The sequence below is a fragment of the Rutidosis leptorrhynchoides genome, chromosome 1 (assembly GCF_046630445.1).
Source record: "Rutidosis leptorrhynchoides isolate AG116_Rl617_1_P2 chromosome 1, CSIRO_AGI_Rlap_v1, whole genome shotgun sequence".
Taxonomy (NCBI): domain Eukaryota; kingdom Viridiplantae; phylum Streptophyta; class Magnoliopsida; order Asterales; family Asteraceae; genus Rutidosis; species Rutidosis leptorrhynchoides.
Genome location: NC_092333.1, coordinates 562,659,079 through 562,676,065, shown reverse-complemented (window position 1 = coordinate 562,676,065; position 16,987 = coordinate 562,659,079). Strand labels below are relative to the sequence as shown.

The 16,987-nt window shown below is 36.2% G+C and overlaps 1 pseudogene; it reads left to right on the top strand.

The window, feature by feature from the left end:
- LOC139881216 (tryptophan--tRNA ligase, cytoplasmic-like) overlaps window positions 1-11,226 on the top strand; it is a 28,990-nt pseudogene extending 17,764 nt beyond the window's left edge.
- Window positions 11,227-16,987: the final 5,761 nt, after the last annotated feature.

The following is a 16,987-nucleotide window of genomic DNA, read 5'->3' as shown; positions in this document are numbered from 1 at the left end:
TTGTATTCAGATTATAGACTCGGTAGCCTTTTGACTGTGTGCTATAACCCAAGAATATTCCCTTCTCTGATTTTTCTTGGAGCTTGTGACGTTTCTCCTTTGGAATATGGATGTAGCAGATAGATCCAAATACTCGTAGATGTTTCGCCGACGGTTTCTTTCCACTCCATGCCTCAATAGGAGTCTTGTTTTCGACGACTTTCGTGGGACATCGATTTAGTATATATACAGCTGTGTATACAGCTTCAGCCCAGAAACTGTTTGGAAGGCCTTTTTCGTGTATCATTGTTTTGGCCATTTCCATTACAGTTCTATTTTTGCGTTCAGAGACGCCATTTTGCTCAGGGGCGTAACCAACAGTGAGTTGGCGTTTAACACCTTCATCTTCACAGAATTTATTAAATTGTGTAGAGGTGTATTCTTTTCCTCTATCACTTCTTAGTGTTTTTATATAATGGCCACTGCTTTTTTCTACAAAGTTCTTAAACTTCTTGAATATCGTAAATACTTCCGATTTTTCACGCATGAAATACACCCACGTCATTCTAGAATAGTCATCGATGAAGAGAATAAAGTACCTGTTTTGGTTAAGAGACGGGGTCCTCATTGGTCCACAAACGTCGGTGTGCACCAGCTCTAGTATACCTTTCGCTCTCCAAGCTTTGTCACGAGGGAAAGGTTTTCGATGTTGCTTGCCCATCATACAGCTTTCACACGTGTCAGTGATCTCTTCTATGTTTGGCAAGTCCCTCATCATATTTTTTTGCTGAAGGATTTTTAGTGCGTGAAAGTTAAAGTGGCCAAATCTTCGATGCCATAGCCATGATTCTTCAACTTGAACTTTCATGGCTGTGTCTATGATATAATGCCAACGAAGCGGAAAGTTGCGGTTCTCCATTGGTACTTCGGCTATTAATTGATAGTTATTTTTCTTGTCACGAATAACGCATGATTTGTCTTCGAAGAGTAAAGAGTATCCGTGCTCCATCATTTGTCCAACACTTAGCAAGTTACTTGCAAGGCTTGGTACTAAAAGAACGTCATTAACAGATCGAGTGACGTTATTAGTTTGAACAGTTATCGTACCTTTGCCTTTAGTGTCAACAAGCGCTCCATTCCCTAGTTTGACGCGGGACTTTACGGACGTATTGATACTATCAAATAACTTTTCATCTCCTGTCATGTGGTTGCTGCACCCACTGTCGATCAACCAAGTATCGTCCCTCTGTTTATTTGCGACATGGCAGGCATAGAATAGTTGATTTTTGTTCTCCGGTATATCTTCACTTTCTTCTGTGAAGTTAGCTCGATGATTTTGTTTTAAACGACAATCTTTTTCTATATGCCCAAATCTTTTGCAATTATTGCATTGTGGCTTCCCTTTGTGGAAACAATCTTTCTCCAAGTGGTTTGTCTTTTTGCAGATACCACATGAAGGATAGTTTTTTCTTCTCGGATCAAACCCGGTTCTGGGTTTTTCTCTTCCTCTCGACTTTTCTTCGAGATTTCTTTTCCCCTCATTATTAGATTTCTGAGACCTTATTTTGAGTTTAGACTGAAAGGCACTTTCTAGTGAGTTTTCACTATGCCAACTCAGTCTAGCCTCATATGCTTCAAGAGAGCCAATTAATTCTGGTACCGATAGAGTCTCGATGTCTTTCGACTCTTCGATAGCAGTAATGACATGATCGTATTTTTTAGTCATACTGATAAGTATTTTTTCTACGATCCTTTTATCAGTTATAGAATCTCCAGAGGCTCTCATTTGATTTACTATTTCTTTTATTCTAGAATAGTAATCTTTTACGGTCTCGGTCTCTTTCATATTTAAAGTTTCAAAATCTCGTGGTAGAGTTAGTAATTTGACAGATCTCACCTTGGCATTTCCTTGAAATTCTTCTTGAAGGATTTTCCACGCCTCTTTGGCTGTCGTAGCTCCCATGATTCGTGGAAAGATAGAAGGTGTCAAGGCTTGTTGAATATAGCCTAGAGCAGCAGCATTTCTTACAACATTTTTGTTGTATTTTTCTTGTTCTTCTGCGGACAGAGTTTCGATGTCTTTTGGAGTTGTAAACCCGACTTCGACAATATCCCACAAGCTTTGTGCTTGAAAATATGTCTTCATTTGGATACTCCAAAAATCATAGTTATCACCATCAAAGATGGAGACGGGAATATTGTATGCACCAACGGTAGTCATGATGTACTCGAACGAACGCCCAAACGGCTCTTGATACCACTTGTTAGAATTGTAGTGTATTTAGATTAAGTTATTAGTTTTAATTTAGATGTTTATAGTGATGGATGTTTATGTTATGAGGGGATTTTTATAAATGTTGATGACTTGTTGTTTTGAAAGAAGTGATTCTTTATTGCTATTGAATTATGTTGTGTTTTTGTGTACATCTAATTTGAAAGACATCAAGCCTATTTATAGGCTTCAATGGAGGCTTCTAGCATTTTCTTGATATTTTTGACTAGCTAAACATCTACAAACTTCTAGCTATTATCTTCTTAAATATCTACTAATAAATATCTTACTCACTAATTAATTCTAGAATTATCTAGAAATACATTAACTTTTAACAATAAGTATAATAATAAGTAATTCCTCATCACAAGTACGTACGTGTCTGTGTATTTTATTAGTAATATTATATTATTCTATAACAATAATAATGTGTGCAGGCTGCTCCATCATTTCCGAGTTCCTTCCCGCATATGTATTCTGGGATGGATAATCTCCGCTGCTTGATCTCATGTGCTATTGACCAGGTTGTTTTTTTTTACCTCTATGTATGCTAATTGACCTTTTTTTTTTCTTTTTTCTTTTTTCTTTTTCTTGTCTTCTTGTATTAAGTTCAAAACTTTGAAATGTTGTTCTTGGACCTCAATCCATGTTGTTTAATGTATGTAAGACCATTCCTAGTGGTGACGCTGACGTCACAGGCAGTTTTTGCGCTTTTTGCCTAAAAAGCGCAAACTGGCCGTGAGTCAGCAGGGTCAGTTTCTGACCTTTTCTAACAGTCAGGGTCAGTTTTTTGTGTCAATTTTCTGTAGGGTCCACCAGGTTATTATTTTTTACATTTTCTTTATTTCTAGCATATTATTTAATAAAAATTAAAATAGAAAGTTCATTAAAATAAAAAGGATGCCATAATATTTAGATTATATTGTATAAAAGTTGAGAGAAAATGTTGATTTGGTGTGTATAAAATGGGTGGGAGTTGGGGTATTTATATATATAAATTATATATTAAAAAACAAAAATAAAATAAAATAAAGGTTAACGGCATTATAGCCGTTGGAATCCGGCTAGAAACGTGGCCCAATCAAAATCAGACACGCGTAACTAACGAAAACTCAACCTTCCGTCAAGTTTTCAACTAACGACCGGTTTTAACGGAAACTGACGCCCCGTTAACGGCCGTCAGTTTCCGTTAGAAATGCCAACTGAACTAACGATGGGGATCTGACGGAACGTTAGGCATGGTCTAATGAGAGAAGTTATGATAAAGTAATCACAAGTGCTGGAAATCTGGTTATGTAATAGTATGTTTTAAGACACAATTTTTTTTTCTTTAAAAGAAAAGTAATCAGAAGGTGTATGAATTTTTTTTTAACTATAATGGTTAATTAATTATGAAGAAAGATGTGGTGAACAAGGAGGTTTGAAGAAGTCCGTTATCATTGATAATGTGTCGAATATGTACTTGTTTGACTTAGTTCACCCGTAACACATGATGTTCAAAACTTTTGAACTTCTTGTTGTTAAATGTTAGTGAGTTAAATATGATTACAATCATTATCATTATATATATTATAACACTTTTGTATAATATCATTTTTTCGGTGTTATGCAAGAAATAAAATACACCTTAAACGGTATTTTACTCATCAGGTTTGTTAGATAATAAGTAACTTAAATTAATCTGAGTTGAGTTTTGTGATTGGTTCATTTAGGATCCTTATTTCAGAATGACAAGGGATGTTGCTCCTCGTTTAGGTTATTACAAGCCTGCACTAATTGAATCAGTATTCTTTCCAGCACTTCAGGTTCCTTTCCTTCAAATTATTATATAGATAATAATAATAATAATAATAATTATGTAATTTGTTGTATTCATCTATAGATAGATATATGTTTCAAACTGCTATGTTTATCTTTGCTTGGTTGCTTGCTAAACTTTTCAGGGAGAGAAAGGCAAAATTGTTGGAGTGTGGAGACATTTAAACAAAACTGGAAAAAGTGTCACTAAAAACTGTTTCAACACTAAAAACTGTTTCAACAAAACTGGCAAAATTGTTGGAGTGTGCACGGCGCGCACGATGTCTGGCAGCAAGTGGGCAACTTGCACACATGGGATCCAATCTTGATTGATTCTCCTTTCACTTTAGGTGCTTAGTGGGTTGCTTTACACCACTAATTGTGGCTGTGATCATGTCATTAGTGGGTGTAAAGCATGGCTAGTTGGTTTATCTTTCATGATTACTAGCACACTTGAAGATCAAGTTGTAGTTTGGTTGGTTTCTTGTTTGCTCTATATATAGAGCTCATTCATAGTCATTGTAACACACCACTCTCAAATATTCAGTAAATAAACGATCTCTAGTTGGACCGTGGACTAAAGCAATCACAACGATTGCATATAACCACGTTATATCTTGTGTCGATTTACTTTTTCGCATTTATATTCTTTCGTTCATTAAGTGGGTGAGTGATCTTGAAGAATCACTTGCGTTGTTTGGGTCCTAATATCCTAACAACTGGTATCTAGAGCACAAGGTTTCGTTAAGGGAACGATGACGGAAGATGGGAAGTTTAGAATCGACCGATTCGATGGGAGAGACTTTGGCTTTTGGAAGATGCAAATTGAAGATTACTTGTATCAAAAGAAGCTACACCAACCCTTGTTAGAGACCAAGCCCAAAAGCATGAACGATGCCGATTGGACGCTTTTGGATCGTCAAGCTTTGGGTGCTATTCGTCTTTCACTTGCTAAGAACGTTGCATACAACGTTGTGAATGAGAAGATGACGTTTGCTTGCTTGAAAGCACTCTCTAACATGTATGAGAAACCTACAGCTGCAAATAAGGTATTTCTCATGCGTCAATTGTTTAATACTAAAATGAAGGAAGGTACGAGTGCAACGGATCATATCAATGAATTTAATAATATCGTTTCAAGACTTGAATCGGTAGAGATTAAGTTTGATGATGAACTAAAAGCACTTATCTTGCTTTCATCATTACCGGAAATTTGGTCGGGTACGGTTACCGCGGTTAGTAGCTCTACGGGAACTACTAAGCTAGTGTTTGAAGGAATAAGGGACTTGATTCTTGGTGAAGATACTCGTAGGAGAAATTCGGGGGAATCGACATCCGGTTCTTTGTTAAGTACCGACAACCGGGGTAGAAAATTTGAACGCGGTGAGAAGAAGGGTAGGAAGAAGTCTAAGAAGAGGTATCCATCGAAGGATAGAAGTGAAGTTACTTTTTGGGGTTGCAATCAAAAGGGGCACTTTCAAAGGAATTGCAAAAATGGTTCCACGAAAGGTGTAAACTTGGCCGAAGGGGAAAGTGATGATGCACTTTTGTGTAGTGTTGAAAATTCTATGGAGTCTTGGATTTTGGATTCGGGAGCTTCGTTTCATGCTACTCATATCAAAATCATGATGAAGAATTTTCGTTCATACCAAGGCAAGGTGAGATTGGCGGACAACAAGCAACTCAATATAGAGGGCATTGGAGATGTTGTTTTGAAGACTACTCTTGGTTCTAATTGGACTTTGAAGAACGTAAGGTACATTCCTAAATTGAAAAGGAAACTTATTTCGGTTGGTCAATTAGATGATGAAGGTAACGCGGTTACTTTTGAAAACCGCCAATGGAAGGTGGTTAAGGGTAGTAGTATTGTGGCTCGTGGGCATAAAAGGGGAACACTTTATATGGTTGAAGTGTTTGATGAAGACACGGTGGTTGCTACAGTTAATGTTGAGTCTGAATCAACTCTATGGCACCGAAGACTCGGGCATATGAGTGAGAAGGGTATGAAGATGCTTGTTTCGAGTGGGAGGATTCCGGATTTGAAGAAAGTAGAACTTGGGTTTTGCGAACCATGTGTTTATGGGAAGCAAAAGAAGGTGACTTTTGGGAAATCGGGGAATGCACCTAAGTTGGAGAAATTGGAGCTCGTTCATACGGATGTGTTTGGTCCAACCAATGTAGAATCACATGGAGGTTCTCGCTATTATGTCACCTTCATTGACGACTCCACTCGAAAGGTATGGGTTTATTTTCTTAAAGCTAAATCCGATGTATTTAATACTTTTGTGAAGTGGAAAGCTATGGTAGAAAATGAGACTAACTTGAAGGTTAAGTGCTTGAAGTCGGATAATGGAGGAGAATATGGTAGTCTTGAGTTTAAGGACCATTGTGCAAAGCTCGGTATTAGAATGTTGAAAACGGTACCGGAGACATCGCAACACAATGGGGTCGCCGAACGTATGAATCGTACGTTAAATGAAAGGGCTAAGAGTATGAGACTACATGCCGGTTTGCCTAAAATGTTTTGGGCGGATGCGGTCAATACGGCGGCTTATTTGATAAATAGGGGACCCTCAACACCGTTAGGTTTCCGAATTCCCGAGGAAGAATGGCAAGGCAAGAAGGTGAGTTATGGTCACCTTAGGATCTTTGGGTGTAATGCATATGTGAAGACCAAAGATGCGGATAAAGACAAGCTTGAAGCTAAGTCAAAGAAGTGTATTTTCGTAGGCTACGGGTCGGATGAAATGGGCTATCGTTGTTGGGACAACGAAACTAGAAAAGTAATTCGTTCGCGAGATGTTACTTTTGATGAAGATTCGGTCTATGGTAAACCGGAAACGGGGAGTCCTAAACCGAGTTAAGTTACTTTTGACGATGTTTCTATTGATGATCTTGCAGGTTCTAGTGGGAGTTTGGGAAACAATGAATTGCCAAATAACGGTGAGGCGTCGGAAAATGCTAATGATGGGGATGATTCGGAAAGCGGTGATAATTCCGAACATAGTGCGAGCTCTAGTAATGAGGAGGACACAAATGAAACCGGTCCAACCATTCCGGTTACTCCTACACCAAGACGCTCGACTAGAGTGCCCAAACCTAATCTTAGGTATTCTCCATCAGCAAACTACTTGCTCTATACCGATAATGGTGAACCCGAAAGTTACTTTGAGGTAAGGAAAACAAAAGAATTCATACAATGGGAGCTTGCCATGAAAGAAGAGATGGGGTCACTTGAGAAGAATAAAACTTGGTCACTAGTGAAGTTACCTCATGATAAAAGGGCGTTGCAAAACAAATGGGTGTATCGAATCAAGAATGAGTCGGATGGCAAGAAAAGGTACAAGGCTCGTTTGGTAGTCAAAGGCTTTCAACAAAAGGAAGGGGTTGACTACAAAGAGATATTTTCACCGGTAGTTAAAATGACTACTATCCGTTTGGTACTTTCTATAGTCGCATCCGAAGACTTACATCTTGAGCAACTAGATGTAAAAACTGCATTCTTACATGGTGATCTTGTTGAAGAGATCTACATGAGGCAACCCGAGGGCTTTGAGGTAAACGGTAAAGAGAAGTGGGTTTGTAAGATAAATAAAAGTTTGTATGGATTGAAGCAAGCACCTCGGCAATGGTACTTGAATTTTGACGAGTTTATGAAGAAGATTGGTTTCTTAAGATGTGAAGCGGATCATTGTTGCTACTTGAAGAAATTCAAGTCTTCTTACATAATCTTATTGTTGTATGTTGATGACATGTTGCTTGCAGGTTCAAACATGTCCGAAATTAACAAGTTTAAAGGATTACTTTCCCGAGAATTCGAGATGAAAGATCTTGGCGGTGCTAGGCAAATACTTGGTATGAGTATTGTGCGCGATCGTGTAAAGGGTACTCTATACTTGTCTCAATCCAAATATATTGAGAAAGTAGTAGAGAGGTTCAACATGGAAGATTCAAAGGCTCGTTCTATGCCTTTGGGAAGCACCTTAAAGTTATCGAAAAGTCAATCACCAAAAACGGAAAGAGACAAGAAGGATATGGAAAAGGTTCCATATGCATCGGCCGTGGGTAGTATTATGTATGCCATGGTTTGTACAAGACCCGATATTGCTCAAGCAGTGGGAGTTGTAAGTCGTTATATGTCTAATCCGGGGAAAGAGCATTGGGAAGCGGTCAAATGGTTGCTTCGTTATTTGAAAGGTACTTCTAATATGGGATTGTGTTTCTCCAAAAACAATCTCATACTTAGAGGTTATGCGGATGCTAATTTGGGTGGATGTGATGATTCGGGGAAAAGCACTACGGGTTATGTTTTCACAATGGGGAAGACGGCGATTAGTTGGTTATCTCGATTGCAAAAGAGTGTTGCTTTGTCAACCACCGAAGCCGAATACATGGCTATTACGGAAGCTTCTAAAGAGCTAGTGTGGTTGAAGAACTTCTTAGGCGAGTTGGGTAAAAGACAAGACTATTGCGTCTTGTATTGTGATAATCAAAGTGCGGTTCATCTTGGGAAGAATCCGGTGTTTCATAGTCGAACGAAACACATCAAGATAAGGTATCATTTTATTCGACAACATATAAATGATGGCACTTTATTCTTGGAGAAAATCCTTGGTACGAAGAATCCTGCCGATATGTTTACTAAGGTGGTTACGACGGAAAAATTGAGGTTTTGCATTACCTCAATTGGTCTTCTCATGAATTGATGAGAGAAGACCCCAGCTAGAGATGTGAATGGTGTTACAAGTTTAACAAGTAGTATTGAAGACCTTTTATCGAAAGTCTACTCATCCGAAGAATGTGTTGAGCGTGCGTGTCCCAAATGATATTTGGCGGTAATCGAAGGTGGTTTAATGTTCTTGGTAAATTCATTGATATGAATGGAGCTTGTTCAAAGTCTCCAAGTGGGAGATTGTTGGAGTGTGGAGACATTTAAACAAAACTGGAAAAAGTGTCACTAAAAATTGTTTCAACACTTGCACGGATTTTGCAGATTTCGGTAAGCGTGAAACAGAGAAAAACAGATCAAAAACAGAGCAAATTGATTGTGCACGGTGATGGTGCGCGGCGCGCTCCCTGCGCGCACTAGAGAAGTTTTGATCAGAAGGCTTGCTCGAAGTTTGGGAGTGTGCACGGCGCGCACGTTTAAGTGTGCACGGCGCGCACGATGTCTGGCAGCAAGTGGGAAACTTGCACACATGGGATCCGATCTTGATTGATTCTCCTTTCACTTTAGGTGCTTAGTGGGTTGCTTTACACCACTAATTGTGGCTGTGATCATGTCATTAGTGGGTGTAAAGCATGACTAGTTGGTTTATCTTTCATGATTACTAGCACACTTGAAGATCAAGTTGTAGTTTGGTTGGTTTCTTGTTTGCTCTATATATAGAGCTCATTCATAGTCATTGTAACACACCACTCTCAAGTATTCAGTAAATAAACGATCTCTAGTTGGTCCGTGGACTAAAGCAATCACAACGATTGCATATAACCACGTTATATCTTGTGTCGATTTACTTTTTCGCATTTATATTCTTTCGTTCATTAAGTGGGTGAGTGATCTTGAAGAATCACTTGCGTTGTTTGGGTCCTAATATCCTAACAAAAATGTCTGCCAGTGATCCTAATTCGGCAATATATCTCACCGACTCTCCAAAAGATATTAAGAACAAGGTATTTTTAAAAAGTTTCTCTGTTCTTAATTTACTACATTTTGTTATAGTTTTGTGTGAAGTATATACTCTGTAACAATATTATATATGGTGAAATGTGGATTAATGATGTACAGAATGATTGGCTCTAATCTTCCTTCATGTTTTGTATCATATATTACACATTTTGTTTTATAGGTGAACAAATTTGCTTTCTCAGGAGGGAAAAGTGATGTTGATGAGCATAGGAAGTATGGAGCGAATCTTGAGGTATGTGAATGAATTACTTTTGTTTTTCTCTAATTAACATATTCTTTTCTTACTTTTGAAAAAAAAAAAAAAAAAAAAAAAAAAAACAGTCAATGAATGAATAAATTGTCTGCTAACAATAACTAACTACAAATGAAAAGCGTTGGTGATATAAATATCAACATCATCCTTGTTGTTCACATTGCATAATATGTGGTAGGTATTCTATGCATCATCTCAGTTTAATTTGTTTGTGGATGATATTTGTGTAGGTAGATATACCTTTCAAATACCTAACATTCTTCTTGGAGGATGATGAGGAACTTGAGCATATTAAAGAGGTAATATTATAACTATTATTCATTATTGATATTGATACCTTTATTAAATTGTTTAAAAAATGCAACTTTGTCAAGTCCCACCGTTATATAATGTTTATTTTATTTACTCTAATTCTTAGGAGTATGGTTCGGGACGCATGCTAACAGGTCAAGTGAAGCAGAGATTAGTTGAAGTATTAACTCAAGTGGTGGAAAGACACCGTGCTGCTAGGGCAGCCGTTACTGAAGAGGTATAGTTGTAATATCACTTGTTTTACATTCTAATTTATTTAGTCTTGCAGCTACTTTTACTGTCATTCATTTATACTAATATATATTCATTCATTTATATCATAATATCATCGTGTTATTCTAAGCACAGAGAGAGACAATTTAACTTTTAACTGTTAAAAATTTGAGGAAATTTTATGTCCTAACTTCCAGGAACATTTAGGGGTGTTTGGATGACCATTTTGAAAATAGAAGTGTTTCAGGAGAGAAATTATTATATTTCCTATTATGGTTATGATTATGTTGATTAAAGAAGTTAACTGGTTGAGCGAGGGTGGTTTTTTTAGTTATAGTAGTTCAAGTTAAGACAATGGTAATCATCATCATAATAATAATAATTCAAAACTTTGTGATGTAGATGGTCGATGCTTTCATGGCAGAAAGACCACTTCCCAATATGTTCAACTGAAGAAAGTGCTGCTGCTGCTGCTGGTAGTTGGTTTAAAAGGTGGTGATTCATCTACTCATTTTCTGCCTCGATAGAAGATTATGGAAGAAAATTTGTAGTCACCAATGCTTGCAAGTGATGTGTCAATCTTTGCACAAAAAAATATGATCTTGCAAACAAGGGCAAAGTTATTTTAAACTTGAGAATTGCTTGTCAATCTTACTTGCACAAAACTAATTTTATGGGTATTTTTGCTTTCTGAGATGCTACTACTATTTTTACTTGGTTTATGTTTCAATTAACTATAAATAATAGGTGTAATTAGTCAGCATAATCCTTTTACGTTTTGATATTTTTAATATCTTCGCTAGAGGTTTTATGTTCAAACACTTCTATCATCAAAAGTAAGTTTAAGATAAAAAGGTGCATGTTTGCAGGTGATTATTTTGATCAACACCAAGCGATTATCCATATTGACTTGGTACCTAGCACTTTGTTTACAACACAAAACAATGATTCTGATGGAGATTATGATTCTGATGAATATCTTGCTCTTGGTTGTTTCCCTAAACGGAAAAAAGGTGGTGGATTAGCAGTAGCTAGCCGGGGTGCGTCCACCATAAGCTAATGTCTGAGCCATGTTTGAGAAAGGACCAAGCTAACAAAACACAAGCCCAACAAGGTCCGAGGGTCAAATTCATGTTACCTGATAAAGATGACTGATGATGAGAAATGCGAAACTGATTGATTGTACTCAAGTGTAAGGAGTTGATCATTTCATCATTTGTTTCTTTTGGATTGACTCTCCCTTGATCTAACCCTATAATCCTAATGATCTGGTTTTGTTAATTACTCTGGAAGGGTTAAAATAACGGATATAATGGATATATATGGGCAAATCCATGGGTATATCTTTTTTTAGAACATGTTAAATGTTAGTAGTCACTGATAGGATCCACACGATCTCACGTGATGGAGGAACCCACCATCCGTTCATATTCACAATAGCTGATCAGGAAAACTGTTAACTCGAACCCGGAACACGGGATTCTTTTTCGGGGGAATTACAATCCCCGGGTGAGAATCGAACCCGAGTCACGTTCTTCGATTCTCAACACGTATTTCAAGACCGAATACCACTCTGCTAACTGCTTGGTGGTAATCCATAGATCTATCGATCTATCTATATATAGAATATCTATCTATATAGAGAATGTATAACGTATACGCAAGTCTGGTTTGCAAATTTTCCAATAAATAAGAATGCATGGAGGTTTTACAAAATTGTCAAGTTTTTGAAGGTCCGGATGTTTTTCGTATGCATGGAAAAGGGGTCGCGTTAGGTTGGGTTGGGTCGAGACCCAAACGAGTTTGGGTTAATACGGATCATGGATTGAACGGGTCTACATATTCAAAAGTGTCAAATTGCTCGGGTTCAAATGGGTTGAGTCGGATTGGGTTGGGTCCGGTCGAACCCATTTTTTCTTATAAAATTTTAGAATGATATATTTTTAGTTTTTTTTTTTTTTTTTTTTTCATTTTTTAGTTTTCTATTTTATGTTTTTTTAATTTCTTTTTTAAAGTTTTTTATTTTATTATTTTTTTAAGATTTTTTTTATTACTTATAAAAAAATTATACGTGAAACTAAAAACTGAAACTAGGACGGGAAACTGAAACGCAACACAGAAAACTGAAAGTTGAATCATGAAATGCAAAACTGAAACGCAAACTTGAAACGCAAAACTAAAACTGAAATGTGAAACTAGAAGTTGAAACGCAAAACTGAAAATGAAATGCGAAATTGAAATGCAATACTGAAACGGGAAACTGAAGATTGAAATGGAAACGCAAAACTCAAACAAAAAACCGAAACTAAAAACTGAAACTGAAACTCAAACGCGAAACTAAAAACTGAAACTGAAACGTGAAGCTGAAATCTCAAACGAAAAACTGATAACGCCGTAATAATCTTGTTACCAATTAAGCTTCGACTTTTAATCCAATTAGAATTATAAACAATACGAGTGTCTTTATCCCACGCAGGAAACTTCTATATATGTTTAAATGAATTTTTGCTGATTTTTTTTATAAACAAACAATGTATGCATTTATTTAGATAAGAAGTATGGTAATGTGGCTACATATAGTGATGTTTGTAAGTATTGCTATTCTTTTCTAGTTTTTTTAATCTTGATTTGCATTTTGCTAGATACACTATGTCAACCTCCATATTTCGAAGTCTTTTTACAGGAACAAACCAAATATTCACCGTTTTCAAACTTTACAACAACTAATATATATATATATATATATATATATATATATATATATATATATATATATATATATATATATATATATATATATATATATATCATGTAATCTAATATGCATGAATCAATCTCTCGATCCCCATCGAATAAATCTAGTAATTTACATTGTTTGGTACCAAACGCGTAAATACCAAACTTTCAGACTTATGATCGTCATCAAATTTTCAAAAGAATTACACTAATGTAATTGATATAAGTACATTGATAGTTATATTTTCATCATTTTTACCAGATAGGTAAATATCAAACTTTCAAATGAATCATACCACGTCACTCGTATTATCTATACTATTAAAAAAAATTATGGTACCAAGTGGGGGAAAAAACAGAAAAATACCAGTCCCGTACCGGTACCGAAACCGATACCGTACTGAAGTTTTGATACGGTTTCAGTTCTCCATTTTACCCAATTTCGATACCGGTACTAACCGGTTCCGGTAGGATTCGGTACAGTTCAGAACCGATCTCATCCCTAGACCAAGATCGATAAATCCATTGGATCTATCTTAAAGAGTTTGGATTTACTTTGTTAGCTAGGTATTGTTTTTTTGGGGTGATCCTAATTCCAAGTATTCCTGATATTCATCGATGATAATTTGTTGGCGTGGAGGTGTTCTCGATTTCAAAATTGTATCTTTGATTCTCCAATTTGAGTGCTATATTGAACTTGGTTTTATCTATTTTATGTAATTTAATGAAAACTCTAATAACTATGGTTATAAATATCCATAGAAAGTGTGAGTATTATTTGAGAAACTATGATATTTTCAATGATATATTTATGAACTATTATAAAAAAGTTAAATACTAAGATAATAATTTTTGTTACATGTCCCAAGCTACAACTCATGTAAATAAAATACAAATACAAATAAGATAGAAAATAAAATTAAAGGTTGAATTACTATCTGTAATGGTGCAAACCAAAGTTCCACATCGATAATGGGACAAAATAAATGTATGTATATAAGTCTAAGGGAAAGTCATTCTATCACCAATTGGTTTTAGAATAAGGATGGACTATTGGACTTGTATTGCAGAACAAGTGATTATTTGCTTTTACCAGAGAGAATGTGATTTTGAAAACATCGGCTAGTTGATCATGAAAACACAAAAATTATTTTGAAAGTGCAAATCCAAGCATCTTTTAATTTATCTATCTTTTAATTTATCTAAGGTTTCGGCGCTTGAAACCGTTTAAGCATCACAAAGATGGTTTTAAATTAGTGCAACATAATCCCTTGATTTATGGGATTTTATAATCCCTTGATTTATGGGATATTTCTAAATTTTTAGATAAATGCATTTATGATAGTAGTGTAGTTGGCATTTAATATTTTCTAGGTGTAGTTGTCATTTAATGTTTCTTAGGTATAGTTGGTTTGCATTTATTATGCATTTAATATTTCTCTTGTATTTAAAGAGGTAGAATGTAACATTTGAAAATAAGGTAAACCATTTACAATACACTTCAAGTTTGTACATTCTTTGTTCATATTTTGTTTACTAAACTTCTATTCTAGCAAGTTATTAATTCTCATATGGTATCTAGAGCTTGGTTTTAAAATTAATCTTTGTGTACAAATACTCAAAATTACAAAGCTAAATTCTTGCTATCAAAAATGGAAGTCTCAAATGTAAACAACGGTGGTATGATCAACGGTATGGAAAGAATTGTAGGCAACAACTACAAGTATTGGAAAATGTGTATGGAAGCTTATCTCCAAGGTCAAGACCTATGGGAACTTGTGGCCGGAAGTGATGCCATAATTCCCGTAGAAACTCTTGAGCAAGGCGAGTCACGAAGAAAATGGAAGATCAAGTGTGGGAAGGCTCTCTTTGCGTTGAGGACATCAATTAGCAAAGAGTTCATAGAACACGTTTGTGATCTTAACTCGCCAAAGGAGGTTTGGGATACTCTTGAGAAACTCTTTACCAAGAAGAATACCGCACGGTTGCAATTCTTGGAAAATGAGTTAGCAATCTCAAAACAAGAAGGTATGTTAGTTTCTGAATATTTCTTACGGGTGAAAACTCTTTGTTCTGAAATTTCATAGATTGATACAAACGAGAAAATTAGTGAATCTCGGTTGCGAAGATATTTAATTCGTGGTTTGAAGAAAGAGTATGTTCCGTTCATAACCTCTATACAGGGGTGGTCTACTCAACCTTCGGTTGAAGAATTAGAGAATTTGCTCTCTAATCAAGAAGCTTTGACCAAGCAAATGGCTAAAGGATTTGAAAATGATGAGGTATTATTTTCAAAAGGGAAGAACTTCAAGAAAGGTTCTTCTAGCAAAGAAAAAGAAGAAGAGCAAACTAGTTACAAAAGTAACTATGAAAAGAAACCTCTCACATGTTACAAGTGCGGGAAGGTTGGTCACATCAAGAAATATTGTCGTTCTAAAGTCACAAAAGCAAACGTGGCTTGTTCAAGCAACGATGATGATGAAGTCAAATGGGAGCAATGTTTTACCGTTGATACGGTTGTTAAGAATAAATAATGGATTATTGATTCGGGTTGCTCTCATCATGTGACCGGTGCTGAAACTCTTCTTCATAACGTTAGAGATCATAATCAAAATCGAGTTTTAATCACGGCCGACAACTCAACTCATCTGGTTAAAAAGGAAGGTAATGCTATTATTGATGTTAATAATAATACTTTTACTTTGGAAGATGTTTATCTTGTTCCTAAATTGACCAAGAATCTAGTTTCGGTACCTCAAATTACCGAATCTGGAAAATATGTTCTTTTTGGTCCAACAGATGTGAAAGTCCTTGACAATGTCAAGGAGATTGTGGGTGATGTTCTCTTCACGGGAGAAAAGAAAGGTTCTTTGTTTGTGTTGTTCGCGGGTGAGGCTTACATGAAGAAAACAAGTCAAACCGACAACGGAGCTATTTGGCATGCTAGACTAGGCCATGTGGGATATCAAATATTGCAAAAAATATTCTCACATAAACTAGTTGATGGAATTCCTCAATTAAAGAATGTTCGTGAGGAAGTAATATGTCAAGGATGTCAATATGGAAAGTCACACCGACTTCCATATAAAAAGTCAACAAATCGAAAACAAGGTTTGCTTGACTTGATTCATACGGACTTGATGGGGCCAACAAAAATACCAAGTTATAGCGGTCATTGCTATGTCATGGTGTTAATTAATGACTATTCTCGGTTTACTTGGGTGAAATTCCTAAAGGAGAAAAGTGAAGCCTTATCAAAGTTAATAGAATTCAAAGAAGCGATAGAATCAGAATTTGGGAGAAAGGTAAAAGCTCTTAGGAGTGATAATGGTGGAGAATTCATGTCAAATGATTTCTTTACTTATTGTAAAACAAATGGTATTTCTCGCCAAATGACTTGTCCGGATACTCCACAACAAAATGGGGTTTCAGAAAGAAAAATTGCTTACCTTGTTTCAATATGCTTATCTTGGTTACATGACAAAGGGTTGCCTAGGGAGCTATGGGCGAAAGCACTTCAATGTGCTTGTCATGTGTCTAATCGGTTACCATCTTGGCCAGATACACAAAAATCATCTTTTGAGCTAGCTTATGGTCAAAAGCCAAATGTAAGCTATTTTAGGGTGTTTGGTTCTATTTGTTATGTTCATGTTCCAAAAGCTAACCGAACCAAAATTGACCCAAAAGCTCGAAAGTGTATTTTTGTTGGTTATGATTCTCACAGGAAAGGTTGGAG